This window comes from Neomonachus schauinslandi, chromosome 11 (assembly GCF_002201575.2).
Source record: "Neomonachus schauinslandi chromosome 11, ASM220157v2, whole genome shotgun sequence".
Lineage (NCBI taxonomy): Eukaryota > Metazoa > Chordata > Mammalia > Carnivora > Phocidae > Neomonachus > Neomonachus schauinslandi.
This window is the reverse complement of record NC_058413.1, coordinates 23205322-23221900: the sequence shown is the minus strand read 5'-3', so window position 1 is coordinate 23221900 and position 16579 is coordinate 23205322. Positions and strand designations below refer to the sequence as shown.

The 16579-nt window shown below is 39.9% G+C and overlaps 1 pseudogene; it reads right to left on the bottom strand.

Annotated features, from left to right (window-relative positions):
* Positions 1–14582: 14582 nt before the first annotated feature.
* On the bottom strand, positions 14583–15989 carry LOC110575908 (annotated as a pseudogene).
* Between the last annotated feature and the right edge of the window lie 590 nt (positions 15990–16579).

Below are 16579 nucleotides of genomic sequence, written 5' to 3'. Positions count from 1 at the left end.
GAGTATCATGTCATCTGTGAAGAGTGAGAGTTTGACTTTTTCTTTGCCAATTCGGGCGCCTCTTATTTCTTTTTGGTGTCTGATTGCTGAGGCTAATGATGAGGTTTTGGAATATAGGTGAAGTTCGGTGGGGTAAGGTCCAGAGCTGACCACCAAGAAAGAATTCTTGAGAAGTCTTCGGTGTAAAATGTTGGTTTACTAAAGCAGGGGATCAGAACCCATGGGCAGAAAGACTGTTGCACTGGGGTGTGAGGGGTGGCTGATTATATACTATGGAGTTGGGGGAGGTAAGGAAAAAGGGAGGTTTCAAAAGAATTTTCATTTGTTCAAGAAGATTCACAGGATACCAGAGGCCTTGCCATTGTCAAGTTAAGGTTGGTTTTCCCTCTAGCAAGGCATTAACATGAAGATAGCTGGGAGCTTCCTGGAGGAACATTACACTCTGCCCACTTTAAGTATCTGTCAATGGGCTTCAGGTTATAAGGACATTTAATTGTATCTACATTTCATTCTGGAAGCTAGGTTATTAAGAGAAATGCTTTGTTCTTGTAAATTGCTAAGACATTTGTAAACTGAGGGAGACTCCTGTCTTGCAGGATTGTGATCTCTGTAAGTTAACTGTTTTTCCTTTCCTTAGCTTTAGGGCAGCCAGGAGTGTATGAGGAATGTCACATATATCCCATCTGGGGTGGGGGAGGGGTTTTGGGGTGTCAGCTTCTGCTTTGTCCTCACCTTGCCTTCTGTTCCTGAAACACTAGGACTTTTAGTACTCTGTTGAAAACAGTGGTGGTAGTGGATATCCCTGCCATGTTCCTGACTTTAGGGGAAAAGCTCTCAGTTTTTCCTGGTTGAGTATGATATTTGCTGTGGGTTTTTCATATATGGCTTTTATGATATTGATGTATGTTCTCTCTATCCCTAAAGGAATTTTTATATGTTAATGTAGACTCACAGGATCCTGGGGAGTTGCTATAATGTTAAGCTAAGAGTGCCTTTTGTTCTTAACAAAGTATTAACATAGAGGCAGTTGACTTCTTAGAGGAAGGTTAGTCTGCCAGTCTCAATGTTACAGGATTTTTTTTCCTTCTGTGCTCGCAGTTCTTAGTCATGCAGCTTTGAAGAAACAATAGGTAGACCAGGTGAAGAGTGGTGGGCAGCAAAGCAAAGTTTATTGTGCAATAGTAAAGTTACTGAGTGACAGTACAAAGCTCTGGAAGAGGGAGGGGACCCAAAAGGCTTGTTACTGGAGTTTCTAAGACTAGGGGTTTTAGGGCTTGTTGGTGGGCTGTTTTAATCTGATTAACTCTCCATGTGCCTGTCACCCAATCAGGTTTTTGTCATCTACCTATCACATGGGAAAGGGTGGAGGGCTCTTTCCAGGGTGGTGTAAAATCCTTTTAAGGGTGGTTTCCTCTGGAGGAGGGGGTGGGAGAGGTAGGGGGTTGGGGATTGGGGAGGTTGAGGGGTGGGGGGGCGGGGAGGGCTTGTTCCTGCCTGCCTTTCTTCCAACTATCCTTCATCATCAAGCACTTGTCAATGACCTGTAAGTTGTAAGGGAATTAATTTTTTTTTTTTTGCCTTTGTTCCCCACATCAGTGGTGACACCCAAAAAGATCAGATATTAATTGTCCATAGGGACCAGAATTTGCCCCTGCTTGAAAACTGATCTCATAAAGAAGTTTCATTGTTTGGAATACTTTATTCCACGTTTCTTTGAATCTTTAGGATCAAAACTAGCAGTAATTTTGAATATGGAAACCAGCTGAGCAGAAGACTAGAAGGGAAGAAAAATAATTTTCCCTCCACCCTTCTAAGTTTTGTGGCTGAAACCCCCGTGTAATAAAAGATTAATAAGAGAAAAAACAACAACAACAAAAACAAAACAGAAATTTAATAATATGTACATGTCATGATACAGGCGAGATACCCAGGAAAACTGAGTGTAAAACGCCATAAGATTGGCCCCAACCACGACCTTAAATACCATCCTTAGCTAAAGAGAAAAGAAAGATGGTGGGGGTGGTGGTGGGGGTGGGAGGGTACTTATGGGAGGTTATCAGGGAAAGCACTGTAACAAGGGTAAAGTTTGTTATACAGATTTAAGTCTGTGCCTTCTCCTTTGATGAGAGTTTCTTGTGATTTAGAGTCTTCCTCTACAGGGAGGAAGACACTCTTATAAATGGAGATTTCCTTTGTAAATGTAAATTTCCCTTACCAAAGAATAACTTCTGCTCTGTTTTTTAGAGCTTCACCAGTCTCTGCAGTTTCTTAAGAATAAACAGCTCAAAAGAATCCTATGTCAAAGAAGCATATTTTAGGTGAATATTCGGCTACATTCCAGGCTTAAATCAGCCCTCTTACATGATTTCAGGAAAAATTTAAGTACTAGTATCAGTTTAAGGTCTGAATTCCTGAAAGTTAAGAATCTCATTATTTTAGCTTGCTTTTTGTACTGTGTCCTGCTTTTTCTGTTTTGTCGTTCAGTTTCTCTGATTCCTGAATCATCCCACAAGATTGGAAGTGGCTTCACATATCAATGATTTGATTAAAAAGATAGTAGTAACTTTGATCAGTATGAAAACAAATGTGTTATGTATTAAAAGTTGTAAAAACTTCATCTGTGGCCTACAGGAATGAAAGAATAAAAAAAAAAAAAAAAGCTTTGATGTTCTTTAAGTTTTACAGTGACCTAAGAATAAACCTAATTGGCAAAATCGCTACTCTTGCAGACATAGGGATGACACCTAAAATATTACTGAGAAAAATTAAATTGGTGCAATTTAAATATTATAAAAAGGGTAACATCAATGTATAAATATATTTCAGTTTTTTCCCAGACAAATAATTACATGAAGACTAAGAACTTTTAATAAAAATCCCTTAAACTCAACCTCTGTTTCTTTTTCTAAAAGTGACTTAAAACAAATTCTTGAAACTTAATGTGGCCACATGCTGTGTAATTATCTTCAAATCACCTACACAGCCTAGTTGGTCTCTCTTTTAAATGCAAATGAAAGTTCAAGCAAAAGGTCTTTTCTTTTGAAAATCTTTCTTCCAGCAGTAGACCCTGTTTGTGGTCAGTATTCTTCTAGAAAAGAAAGTAAAGACAGGATTGGATTCTAGAAATCTTCAGGGAAGAAAGCTGTGTGACACATTCAGACCCTCAGAGTTGACATAAATATTATTTTAAAGGGGAAACATTTGTGCTACAGAAGTTTCAGAAAGAAAATTTACCTGATTGAAGTAGAGCCTTGGGAAAATACAACTGCCATTAACCCCCCTCCCAGGGAATTTCCTTAAAATTCAGCTGCCTTGGAAACAAACTGTTCATCCCCATTAGTGCTCCAAAAACCCAAGAGATTCTTCATACTCTCCCTTCAAACTTGTAAAAACCCATACTCCTCTTTTGTTAAGTTGATATATATATATATAAATCTTTACTTAGAGCTCTTCCAGAAGTTATTCATTGTAGAGCAACTGCCCTGTGCATGTGTACAGAAATGTTGTCTTTCCTCTTGTTTATGTCTATTGTTAATGAATCTGCAGACCCCCAACTACTGGACCCAAGTGGAAAGAGGAAAAAGTTTTCCTTCCCACAGAGTTATGTAGATGCTTTGGCTTTGTTAGTCCAGTAATGGGAAACTTCAATAGATTGTAATTCTATCTGTAACAAACTACCTTCGCTATGTCTGCAAAGATAGCTGAATTTGATTTACAATGTTAACTGTAGATCACCAGCACTGATACCATTCCTTTCATTGTGTAAAGGAAGTGAGACCCCAACAGTTTTAAGTGATGCATGACTGGATTAGAAGAGTTGGAATGTACACTGAGTCCTTCTGAATGTTAGCATAACTAGGGTTTCAATCCAGCCAATCAAATCACACTTGGATTGCGGGTGGAGGACAGAGGGATGTGCTGGGATCAGGAGACTTTCCCAGTAGAGCACTATTTCCATTTTAACAATGAAGGCATAGAATAAGACTTCTCACCCCTATTGATGATAAAGTTTGGAAACCAAAAAGAATATGAATGAATGAATAAAAGAATGAATGAATGTCTTTCATTAATAGAAATAGCACTGTATTAATGACTTTCAGACCTACCTGCCATCATCCCAGAATACAGGCTAATAAGGGGAATTGAAGGTATAGTCGAAAAATTTGTACCCAGTTTATACTGAAATTTGTACCAATTTAAGAAATATTTTACACGAATTATTTATGATGGCTTCTGGGGAGAATTTTTATTCACTTATTCCTTTCCATTTTATTAGAGCAACACATTTTAAATAAGCCCATGAAGCTAATCTAGCCGGCTTCCCTGTGACTGAATGCTTGTAATTCATCATGTTACCTGTTTTATAATGTTTGTCGATATGATGAGCCGTGTAAGAGTAACTACCATATCAGTTTTATTTGTCCAGTCTCAGTTTATTTGACCCTTTCCAAATAAATTCTCGTATTTACAGTCATTTCAACAGGGACAACTAAAATGTACTTCTGCACTAAGTAAAACTAATGGCCCCTAATGTGTCTCAGAGATCCTCTTTTCCTCTAGTAATGTATTAGGATATTAATGCAAATTCTTTTCTTTTCTTTTTCCCCTACTAAAACATTTTATTTGAATTTTCTAAAGTCAAACCTGGCATGTTTGAACGGAGGAATAGACTATATGCCAAGTAGAATTCTGATGTGAGTTTCATGGAGTAAGTCTATATAGAAATCTGTGTGTGAACAGATTGGCAGCAAAATATACCACTCCATATCAGTGCTGTCACTTTTTCATGGTTCCTGAATCAGTGGTTTTTGGCATCTTAATGACTGGCTCTGTCCAGGAGGTTAGTTTGACAGTATTATCAATCCAACTATTAAGAGTACCAAAAACACTGCATCTAATTCCTTTCTAATATTTTATTTCCTCCTTTGGGTTTTATAAATGAAACTCATTATTATTGAAGTAATTTAATTTCCAAAGGAAGCCCGTTGTTATTTTATAAGCTTTCTCCATATTAACAAAACAAAGGACATTGAAAATTTTGTGGTAACATTTGAAAAAAATTTAAATATTAAAAGAATATTTTAAAAATATTAAATATTAAAATATTATGGTGAATGAGTTTGTTTTGTTCTTATTAGATATTTTTTTTTGTAAAAAATCTACTGACAAATAGAAGAGGTATTTTTCTCTCTTCTCCTTTTCTCTCGCACATTCAAAGTATTATAATGAGAAACAAGATAATCATCTTTTCGATTTATATTGATAATGCACTGGAAAAAGAATAACCTTTTTATCATCTGCAAGCATCAACTGCTCAGCATGAGAAAAGTCCTAGAAAGAAAACCACATGGGTTGTCAGTGGGGCTGTTTATAATTCAGCAGTTTTCTGTGCACCTTATTGATGGTATCATTTTAACCAATAAGTAGTTGCTCCTGTGTGCTTTACCAAAGTAAGGATGGGCATAGGAAGAATTTACTAAACTCTTTATTTTATTTTATTTTTTTAAAGATTTTATTTATTATTTATTTGACAGAGAGAGACACAGTGAGAGAGGGAACACAAGTGGGGGGGGAGTGGGAGAGGGAGAAGCAGGCTCCCCGCTGAGCAAGGAGCCTGATGCGGGACTTGATTCCAGGACCCTGGGATCATGACCTGAGCCAAAGGCAGAGGCTTAACGACTGAGCCACCCAGGCGCCCCGAGTTTACTGAACTCTTTAAAATGTCTTGCCTATCAGGCCAGATCCTCATTGCCAGGCAGTAGGATCCCTGAACTTAATGTTGAGTTTATTTTTCTCTTAGCCTCCCGTTGGTTGTGTAAGGAAGGAAAAGTAATTTTCTCTCTACTCTTTTGAGTTCCTGACTGAGCATCCTGTAATGAAAGACAGATTAACATGAGAAAAACAAATAGAAGTTTATATATATATTTCTTGTATACTTGGGAGCTCTCTGGGGAAAATGAAGAACTCAAAGCAGTGGCTTAGAATTCCAGATTATAGAGCATCTTTAAGAACCATAAAATTTGTGGAGAAATGACAGAATGAAGGAAAGCAGTTTAGGCTTCTAAGGGTGACAAATTTGGGAAGGTAAAGTAATGGTAGCTAAAAGCTTAGTAAAGTTTGTTATGTAGATTCCTCTAGTGCCTTCTTCAAGCTGATAGGGCCTAAAGTTGTCTCTAGTGATTAATTTTTGTTCCTCCTGGTGGGAGAGGGGAGTGAGGATACTTTTGAAAATTTATATTCTGCTTTTAGGCAAATAAGAGGAGGGCAGAGAGCTTTTCTTGTATCTGCGTCTTCTCAATTGCTATCAGCTCAAAATAATTCTTATGCCAAAGTGGCATATTTTGGGGTGGCAAATTCTACTATCCTTCAGTTGATACCAGGACATGGGCAAATATCTCCTCAGCTGGGATAGGTATGAAATTGCTTGTCACAGATTCCTAATAAAATTATTTTTTAAAAGATTTTATTTATTTATTTGACAGAGAGAGAAATAGCAAGATCTGGAATACAAGCAGGGGGAGAGGGAGAGGGAGAAGCAGGCTTCCCACCAATCAGGGAGCCCGATGCGGGGCTTGATCCCAGGACCCTGGGATCATGACCTGAGCCGAAGGCAGATGCTTAATGACTGAGCCACCCAGGTGCCCCTCCTAATAAATTTTTATCAGATTTGTAATCTGTGTCTTCCCTTAAAGCATGTTTTTGTTGAGTTTTTAAGATGATTTCAGATTAGGTGATATATACATGGACTTCCAGCAATATCTAATTTTTTTTAAAAATTCAGCTTCTGATCCCAGGGTCTTGGGATCGAGTCCCGCATCAGGCTCCTTGCTCAGCGGGGAGCCTGCTTCTCCCTCTGCCTGCTGCTCGCCCTGCTTGTGCTCTCTCTGACTCTGACAAATAAATAAATAAAATCTTAAAAAAAAGTTTTAAAAATTCAGCTTCTCATTTGTCAATATGTGTGGAGTAAACATTACTATTACAGAATATTTGCTGCCTTTTGGGGGCAAAAGATTACACTTTCCTTACCCCATTGATGTCAAGCTTGGTTAACAAAATACGTGTGGCAGCTTTTATTGCCAATGTATGATCAGGGTCTGCCACAATAACCAGTATGTTCCACCTAGAGACTGCTCTGTCAGTATCAGTTCCAGAATTAAGATGCCCCAAGAAGGAAATAGGTTTCAATAAAGAATAAACCTTTGTTGTATGCTACTGAAATTCAGTGATATTTACTATCACATCATAACCTAGCTTATGCTGATATACTGTACTTTATGGAGATTTGAGGAGAAGTAAAGGCAACCTTATTTGACAATAACTACTCTCTGCCAATTAAATAAGTTATCATTAAGGGGAATACTTAAAGTAATATGCATAATCAAAATTGGGTGAAATGTATTTGCCATCCAGAATAAGTATTTTCCTTTTTTTCAGATCTCAGAATTTAGTCAAAATTAGCTTTTCTTTCCCTAAAACTAAATGTCACTGTCTGCCTTATAATTTTCCAGCTATTCCTTTTTATTTTATGCCAAGGCCTGTGGACATCCTAGTTCAGAGCAGTTACAGTTATTTGAGTATGGCAGAGGAAAGAAAAGCAAAATGTATTTCTTCAGCATATTGTGTCTGGTGTTCTTAGACAAAATGAGGAGCACAAATGCCTATCAGAGTATCAAAAAATACCTACCAGATACACAAAAGAGACAACCACCCAGCATACATATCAGTGAGCTGTGGATAAAGCTCTCAGTGGCAAGATGTAAGAAGAGGTTTTCCTGCTCATAATAACAGGAACATTTTCATTAGACTCTCAATTGATGCTCAAGCCCAAGGAGTTTCGGGTGTGATCAAAGCCAGGCCAGATTTAGCAGAAATATGTGGAGGTGCTCACAAATCAACTTGTATTAACTTTATAGGGCAACATGGGTAGCCCTGGTCTGGGATTATACATTTTGTCTCACTGGGACAAACAAAATACACAATATAGTGTTGTTCTTCTTTCCATCACAGAAGGAACTTTGATTACAAATGTCAGAAGCCCATCCTCATTAAATTGAACTAAAAGAATTTATTGACATTTTAATAGGGATTTTAAATGGTGAAGTCATCTCACACAGACATTCAAGGGCAATGTTTTGGTAATGACTAGGTTCAGGAGTTTGCAAGTTGTCAGAGGTCATGTTTATTTTTCCCTTCAGGTCTTCTTATCTTTGTGTTGGTTTCCTTCTCAAACAAGTTCGCACAATATGGTAGGAAAGATGGCCCCTGGAAACCCCAAATGTAAATCAGTCATGTGACTTGAGATTCCAGAGAAGACAATATCCCTTTTCCAAAATAGATAGTCACGGGAGAGCCTCTGATTGAGTCCTTTTGGGTCATGTGCTATTTGCTGTAGCTTACAGTGCTCTGATTAGCCAGGTTGGCATCATGGGCCACACATGCAGTAGTCAGTAATGAGAGAGGGGAGAGTCTCAGCCAAACTCAATGGGATGGGTTTCCCACAAGAGAAAGTGTTCTGTTATGAGAGAAGGGAGGAAGAAAGAATACGTCAGGGGGAGAAAAACAGCGGCTAGAGTGAAACACTACTTATGTCTCCTTTGGATGGCAACCTGCTGGCCAGATGGAACCTGATCCCTTGAGTTGCAGTTTGTCTCTGCTGTGGAGCTCAAGTTGTCATTAATAGCATGGGAATTCTAGTCACTGAAGCAGAGACATTATTGAATGTCATCTTATGAATGATCACAACCTGTTAGTAAGGCGAAATTGAGTTTATTGTTTTTCTTGGTAAGAGAAAATAAAACTTCCAAAGCTTTGGTAGTGTCTCAGAGGGGAGAACAAAGGGTTGGAATTCACTGTTAGAAACTAAGGTGTGTCTTTCAATGTTAGTGTTGCGGGGATGAAGAAGGCTTTATTAAAACTGGGTAAGTTCTAACATGATATAACATGATATAACAATTTAGAATTGGTAGGAACTTCAAGGCAAGGATTTAAAAGCAAGAGTTTCAGCAGATTCTTAGGGCATAACTGTCTATTAATGCATTCTCTTGAAGAGTTGATGGATATTTCAGGAAGTTTCTGTAATTAGCAACCAAGTGGTTTGCCTGGGCAAAGACTTATAGAATAGTAATTTATGCTAATGAGGACATGGGAATAATAAAGTCACGTTAAAGTAGACAGTTAGCTCTGTAGGAGGAGGTGGTTTTGTTCCTCATTGTCCAAGCTATATGTAGGAATAGATGATTTTATTTCTCAATATCTTTTAGCCTAAAAAAATGACCTAGTATAATTATATAAAAATAATTTAAAAATCACTTAAACATTCATTTAAGATGAGAAAAATAAGTTAACCTATCTAACATGTATTAAAATATAAATGACAAAAAATTAAAAGAAACTTTTAAAGGAAAATGTCTTAAAAAATTGAAATGGAATAAACAAATGTTTTCAGTTAGTATTTGCTCAGCTATTTTAAATGAACATGATTTTTGTTTGTTTGTTTGGTTTTGGAGAGGGGCGGTGGAAGGGGTAGAGGCAGAGTGAGAAGGAGAAAGAGAATCTCCACACCCAGGCTCCACACCCAGTACAGAGCCTGGCGCGGGGCTCCATCTCATGACCCTGAGTTCATGACCTGAGCCAAAACCAAAAGTCGGATACTTAACCAACTAACTGAGCTATCCAGGTGCCCCTAAATGAAGATGATTTTAATATTGAACTTAGTACTGAAATTCATATATCCTTTATTATTGAGAAGACATGTTTTGAACTCACTTGGATGTTTCCCCTTGTTTTTGGAGAGGCCTGTCTCTCTTATTGCTCTTATCTTTCTGAAGCAGCTTCTACCCTAGAGCTCTATTCCTTGGTATTATTGAGAACATCCTCCTTCAGTTTTTCCTCTCTGGTATTCCTCTGCTCTTTGGGCTGGAGGAGGCATTAGCCTAGCTCTCCTCATTCCTATTATTTCCTTTTGCCCCATACAATAGTGTATGAGATACCTGGTAACCTGGATTACCTAACCTAGATTTTAAAGGGTCTGATAATTTAGGGCCATAACTATTTTTGATACTCTTATTAATCTCCTTATAGGTATGCTATTATTTTGAAACTCTGAGAATAGGATTCAGTTGATGAGTAGATATAAAATGCTCTATAAATCCAAATTGCAGCATAGATTTTCAGAGAATGGAAGTATAACTACGGTGTAAAATATACAAAACCACAGTGTAAATAGAGGTAACTTCATTGGGAATAAATTGCATCTTATAATATTTTAACTGTCTTTTAAGTGAGCCAACTGTTATTCTCATTATCATCTCTCTGTATTTTTTCCTTCCCCTGTCATCCTTTTCCCAGACTCTGGGTCCTCTTGCTTAGGCTTACCTATCATCATGTCCACACTGCCATGACAGCAGCAGGTCAAAATAAACAAGGAATGGGGTGCTCCTCCCAGGGGGCTATTGTCCCTGACTGGAATTTCAGCTGTAACAGATGCATTGACATTCAATGAGCCACTTGGGAAGGCTCCAGTCCTTCCCTGTATCTGAGGAGTGCTACCATCCACCCTCCCTGAGGAGTTAGTACACATAGGACACAACACTCTTCTCTTCACACTTAAGTAAATAACACTGCAACTTTTGACCTCTAAGAGGGAAAACTCATTGTCTACAGTGCGTGAGAGTCTCATGCAGGAAGTCACTGAGGAAAGCTTGAACAATTTAGATTCAAGTGTCATTTAGAGTGTACCTATTGCCTGAAAATGGAGTTTCCCCTTCCCTCAGTAAATGCACAGCACAGATGTATGCTCCCAAGCACACAGAGATGAAGAGAGAGAAAGGAAAAGAAAGCCAACAGCTCATGCATGAAAGCATTTTCTGCAAAGTAAAACATGATAAGATTGGATCTACAAAAAAGGTACCTGTTAAAGCAAAATGGCTTGCTGACAAAGATTAACAGATAAAGAAGACTTTAGTCACAACTTTTGCAATACGAGAGAGAGGATAGAACTCACAGGAGCTCAGCTCCACTGAAACAAAGTGCTAGAGAGTTTGTAGGAGCTGAGATGGAGGGGGTCATAGGCCATCTGTGTTTGTTAACTGTCCTTTCCCACAGGAAAACTAAACTTTCTTGTATCTTCATGACAGAGTAGTTTCACCAGTTGGAGCAAGGGTCTCACCCTCTTATGGAAACTGGGAGATAGGAGTGCTTTCTTCATTGATGATTATATTTTAAAGAGATGGTTTACACATTCTTGAGAAAGACATTTCTGGGGTTGTAAAACTGACAAGAACTTAGAGACTATTTATATACATTTCAAAGGAGTAGAAAAGGTATTCATGTTTTCCAAAGTAAGTGCTGTAAGGAAAGGGAAGTCAGGGGCATAGGTAGGAAGAAGCCTGTCTAAAGTTTGGTCAATCTGGGGGAAAGATTAAGGCCATCTTAGTTACATTCTTGGAGCATACTTCCTACCTCCATCTATCAGCTTCTTCACAGAAAGAAATATCTGCCTTGACATCATTCTGGATGTGATATGGTACACTTAACATATATGAAGGAGGCCGATGTCTATGGAGGTTGAATTGAAGCCATTGCTACCAGCTTGTCCTTTGTGGCCTTGTGGATGGCTTAAATTCCCTCTTTTAGCCATTCATCACCTTGGGTTAATCTTTACTTTTACCTTGGCATTTTCTTCGTCTTCTTTTTTTTTTTTAAGATTTTATTTATTTATTTGAGAGACAGAAAGAAAGAGAAAAAGCATGAGCAGAGAGAGAAGCGGACTCTCCACTGAGCAAAGAGCCTGATGCGGGGCTTGATCCCAGGACCCCGGGATCATGACCTGAGCCAAAGGCAGATGCTTAACCAACTGAGCCACCCAGGTATCCCTTGGCATTCTCTTCTTATAAACAAACATACATTTGATTATATGTAAATTCGTGTATATACACATATATATTTATTACATATTATATATCTTTATGAATGAATGTATTTATTTATTTCCTGTGGAAAGAAGATCAAGAATGGCCTCCTAGACCATACTGCCTAGAGCATAAAGAAGATTAAAGGTGCCCAGGAGGAAGGGAAAATAATATTTGCTACATTTTTACTATGAGTCAGGCACAGTCTTAAGCCCTCTATGGTTACTTATTCAATCCTTACAAGGACTGTATAAGGTAAGTATGATGGTCTTCACTTAAAAAAGAAGTGAACCTAGAAAACTGAAGTCACTTAAGGCCATGCAGCTAGTAAATGGCAGAGCTGAGATTCTGACCGGAGGCTGTAATGAGTCTGCTGCCTCCAGTTTTGATGTTTGACCACTGACAGATTTGAGGGACCACCCTGCACCTTTCCCTTTGCCCCACATCTGAGCAAGTCAATATAAAAGCAAAATCAAATCACACAAACATCTGGGCACAATACCTCTTAACCACAATAAATATCAAAACCACTTGCCTCTCCCTTTTCTCGAGCTGCTCCCAGCCAGCTTGGGTGCCTACCCTGCTCTACTTTAAAAAAAAAAAAAAAAATTCCCATTATGTGAGTAATGAACTTTTATATACCCTCCTGGTGATGCATGATGTTATTAGTCTTGATATTTGAATTGATTTTGGGTGTTGGATTGATTTCTCCTTCTGCAGGCAGGGCAACCACAAAACAGAGGCAATGCAAAAAGGAGAGGGGAGGTGGGGCCACTGGACATACACATGACCACTTCATACTACACTGGCCAACATTCTACATGTACCTTAGCCACATACCACTGCTGTGCTATGAATAGTACTCAGGAAGAAAAAGTGTGTGTGGGGGGGAGGCTCATTTGAAATAGAACCTGTTAAAACATAATTTGCACTGATTCTGTATGTTAGAATTTTGGTTCATCTTTTCCGAGCACTTTTGGTTCTTACAATCATAAGCTGTAGCCCCTTAGGATACTGTGAACCAAAGTAAGCTTTATTGCAGGAAATCACTGTTTAAACAGTTGAAGGCCTGTTTCTTCCTTCTCTGTTCTGTTGTTATGAGTATAATGAATTTTTAACAAATAGAGGGCCTATTGCTGAGCTGGAAGACAAATGCTATGTTGCAATAGTAAAAGCAGAGCATCTCATGCGTCTTCTGAAAGATTTAGTCAAAGAATTGTCCCTGTGGGTAATGAACATCTGTTTTATTTAGCTTCCTCTTCTCCAATTCTCTGATAACAAAACTGATTTTCCTCTGAGGAAGCTGTTCCATATGTTTCAGCAAAGCTAAGGCCTTTAACTTCATAAAATCTGCCCCAAACACAGGGGTGGACATAGAACCCAGGCTTGAAGTCTAAAAATACATTATCCTCCTGAACCTAATGGTGTGTTTAGAAATGGGCACGTGGCTAAATTCAGGCCAATCAGACTCCTCTTTGAGAATCTTCTGCTAGACCTTTAACGTGATGACGGGGTTCCTGGGTGGCTCAGTCCATTAAGTGTCTGCCTTTGGCTCAAATCATGATTCCAGAGTCCTGGGATCGAGCCCCACGTTGGGCTTTCTGCTCAGCATTGAGTCTGTTTCTTTCTCTTCCTCTGACCCTCTGCCTGCTTGTGCCCTCTCTTTCTTTCTCTCTCTCTCTCAAATAAATAAAAATCTTAAAAAAAAATAAATAGACCTTTAACATGATGGCATTTCTCACTGGTGTTGCAAGGCTGGTAGGGTGTGGCAAAAGGTTTGTCACAGGTGATTATTTTTTATACCTGAAGCTAGATTAATTGACCAACAGAAAAGGACACAGGCCTCTAAGATATAACCCCTGAAGCCAGTTATTTTTGGAAGTTTTAGTTAACATAAGCCAATTAAATTCCCCTTTTCTTCCTAAGCTAGTCTGAGTTGAGTTTCATTACTTGTGGTCAAAAGTTTATGTTGTTTCTGTATAAATATACTGTGTTATGAAAGATGTACTAGGTAAAAAGAGCAAATAATTTATTGTCCAAATCAGGACACTTTTGAAAGTGAAACTGGATATGATTCATACTTACCCAAGGCAACAGGTTACCCTGGAACTGTCCCAGGCCAACCAGGACATGTGTTAACCCCAATAATTAGGTTTTACCATACCACATTGTATGTCTTCTAAGCCTTGTAGTAGCTTCCTCCATGCCCATAGGTTATTTATTTATTTATTTTTTAACATTTATAGGCAACTCTTTAATGAGTTTTATTTGGGAACAGAAAGGGGAGGTCGGCCAGGCACTTTTTGCTGTGGTTTTATGCAGTTAAGTCCTTCAAAGAACAAATAGTGAAATCAAGTCATTTCTCCTCCTGGAATTTTTCCTTCTTCTTTTTCTTTGTTGTAAGGTTATACAGAAATGTATGAGTATATGGGCATTATAAAAGAGAAGGGATATCCTATGAGGGAGGAAATCAGACAATAAATCCAAAAAAACTATGAAAATTAAAAATCCGAACTTGGGGGAGGGTGGGAAGCAAAACATTTTTCACACAGTCGTTACACGCCATGCAACTGTCCTCAAAAGTGGGAATGGAAAAAAACAGATACTCAGCTGCGGAACGAAGCTGTGGTCTTGGCTTTATAGCTCTTATTGTCTTTGGAATTGAGCTGGGCATCAAGTGCCTTTTCCGCAATAGGCCAGAGAAGATAAGTGCAATTTGGCTTTTAAGGCTTTAGTCAGCCCCGTGGCCAGCGCCCGTGGAGGGACACACTGTGGTGGGAGTACACCCATTCTCCCCAGTCCAGTGGCAGCCCTGGGGCCCACTGGAGAGTGAAGATAACCAGATTTGCTTGTTTGGGGTCTGTTTGTTGATCACGTAGGTTCCTAGATCTCCACCTAGTTTAACTGTTAAAACACCACTCCCAAACGAGACATCATAGTCTTCGAATGTGTAAGGTTTGTCTGCGAGGTCTTCAAAAAACTCTGCTAAGGAGTCCAGTGTCTTCTCTGCCGGTCTTTCATAGGCGGTCTCATCCAGAGAGCCAGGGTCGCCCAAAGTTCTCGCTGTCAGAGTCCTCAAAGGGACACTCTGCTTTCCGACATTCACAACCGGATTGAGGCGGTGGAGGCTCAAGCTAGCGTGGCTGGGTACGCGGGTCGCTCCGGTCCCAGGGCGCAGGCCCCGGCGGCGATCGATCGTGGGGCTGGGCGTCCGTCCTTGGCCCCCGGGGCCGCAGCGTGGCTCAGGGCTGAGCTCGGGAGGCGCCCCGCGGGGCGGGGGGCCGGCAGCCGTGCAGCCCCCCAGCGTTCACGTGCCGCTCACAGTCTGCTGCTGCTCCGCCCTCCGGCTCCGGGGACCGCACGTAGTTTTGTAATACAACGTGTAAGAAAACAGCTCTGTGTGGCATACCCGTGGGTATGGTGGCAGGCACTTTACTTTGGCCTGCCCAACAATGTTTCCTTGTTTCTTTCTCATTACCGGACCCTTCTTGGCTCTTGGTGTGACGGTGGGCTCAGGCACAAGGCATGAAATATAATTGCTCCAGGCAATCGTAGCAACTTAGTTCCCCCACATTAGTGAATGATCTTTATTTATTTATTTATTTATTTATTATTTTTTTTAAAGATTTTATTTATTTTTTTGACAGAGAGAGACATAGCGAGAGCAGGAACACAAGCAGGGGCAGAGAGGGAGAAGCAGGCTTCCCGCTGAGCAGGGAGCCCGATGTGGGACTCGATCCGAGGACCCTGAGATCATGACCTGAGCCGAAGGCAGACGCTTAACGACTGAGCCACCCAGGCGCCCAGTGAATGATCTTTAGAAAGCTTTTCACCTACTTAACTGCCACTAGGATGTCAGGAGACGTCTCTTGGTGACTTTTAGGAAAGTTTTTCTTTCCTGATAGGAGACACAAGAATATATGCCGTTCTGTCTCTGGATTCCTTACCCAACAACATTCCTGCTCTTGGTGCTGTTACGTGAAGACGTAGTGACTGAGCCTGTGGCAGCAATGTGGGGTCCATGAGGTAGTCAGTCTGTGGATAGAAACCTGCATGCCGAGGATGGCGGTGCGGCCGCATGGAAAGTTCCCGGGTCCTTAATGGCATCACTCAGTTTGGAACCAACCCTGGGATTTCTGCCTCCAGACGTCTTGTTAGATAAGCAAGTTGTATTCTTACCGGTTAAGCTATTATCAGGGAGGTATTCTGTTACTTTCACCTGCACGGAACCTAATTAATATAAGAGGCGTAGATTCAACCCCAGGCTGTCAGTGTCCATGTCATGATCATACCCTACTGGATGGGCAAATTCTCCAGACAGCTCCCATAACCAGTCCCACAGCATCACAAATGCTGCCCCATATTTTTCAAGAAGAAGAAAAAGTTGTCTAGACAGGCCTCCTATTGCCCCCCCGAAGGAAACCTCCTTCCCTTCCTCTCTTACCTCTTTCTGCTGTAGCAAATCATTCTTCAAAGATGGGTATAGAAAACAGTCAACATAAGTTTTAAGAAAACCACAAATATCTATCTTTTGTGACTTTAAGCTCACTTCTTGACTAAATTTAGAGTAGTAACTACTATTGCAACCAAGAATCAATCGGCTTTTCTAAAATCCTGTGTAAAGCCTCACGCATTCCAGGACACCCAGGATTTTCATGGAGGCCTACAGC